Source organism: Poecilia reticulata, linkage group LG21 (assembly GCF_000633615.1).
Source record: "Poecilia reticulata strain Guanapo linkage group LG21, Guppy_female_1.0+MT, whole genome shotgun sequence".
Lineage (NCBI taxonomy): Eukaryota > Metazoa > Chordata > Actinopteri > Cyprinodontiformes > Poeciliidae > Poecilia > Poecilia reticulata.
This window is the reverse complement of record NC_024351.1, coordinates 12,783,427-12,784,283: the sequence shown is the minus strand read 5'-3', so window position 1 is coordinate 12,784,283 and position 857 is coordinate 12,783,427. Positions and strand designations below refer to the sequence as shown.

The 857-nt window shown below is 42.4% G+C and overlaps 1 protein-coding gene and 1 long non-coding RNA gene across 2 annotated transcripts in view; both read left to right on the top strand.

Moving 5' to 3' along the window:
• rab15 (RAB15, member RAS oncogene family) overlaps window positions 1-857 on the top strand; it is a 34,650-nt gene that overhangs the window by 15,264 nt on the left and 18,529 nt on the right. The gene's annotated exons all lie outside the window — the stretch shown is intronic.
• Window positions 78-618, top strand: LOC103457352 (uncharacterized). The gene is made up of 2 exons (XR_532424.2): window positions 78-282; window positions 564-618. It is a non-coding gene; the product is annotated as an uncharacterized LOC103457352 (long non-coding RNA).

Below are 857 nucleotides of genomic sequence, written 5' to 3'. Positions count from 1 at the left end.
CGCTCCCCCAAGACTAATAAAGCCTTTTATGTTTAGCAAATGTGTAACCATATTTGGGGGCGGCTATATAAAAGGCTCTGATTTTTTTCTGTATTTATTTTGTAATAGTGGTTTAGAGGTCATTCTAGGAAGTGGCGTAAGCCTGAGTTAGTACTGAGCTAGCGCTCACCATGGSAACCTAATATACCTCCGGATCAGTTTGTTGCATTTTCCAACCGTGAGATCGCATTCCCGGTGTAGTCCTGAGAAGTGATGCACCGAGTGTTAAGTTTATGACAGAAAGTAAGTTACCGCATTTAGCGTTCTATTTGTTCACTCTAGATTCAGTTATATGTGCGTTTCAGCCATATCTGTTACTGCTTTWCGTCGAGTTGTCGCGTTAGAGTAATGCTGCCAGTTGCCGCCATTGTGTAGAGRTTTATCTGGCCACATGATGGCGCCAAAGTGCTTCTTATGTTAAATTCGGCCAAAGACTGTCTATTTGTGGGTTTCACTGAGTTTGTATAAGTTGAACCTGTATTGCTGTAATACATTAGCCTAATGGCAATTTATTGTTATTGCAGACTGCTGGCAACACTGAGTATCGGGGCAAAATAAACCAGCTCACAGCTACAGTAAGCCCTGGTCTCATGTCCTCCTTCCTGTATCCTGACCGATACACCATCTTGTTAGCTGCAAATACCTACGAACCTAACCCCAATTCAACATCAACTGTATTTAAAGAAACCAGCCTTCGATCGGAGAGTAAACCAGCTAGCAGCAGCTTTAGCCAGTTAGGAAATGTATAAACACCAACTGACGTCTCTTCAGAAAGCCGTCAATGAGAACGTCACTGATTATATTATACGAGCAGAAAC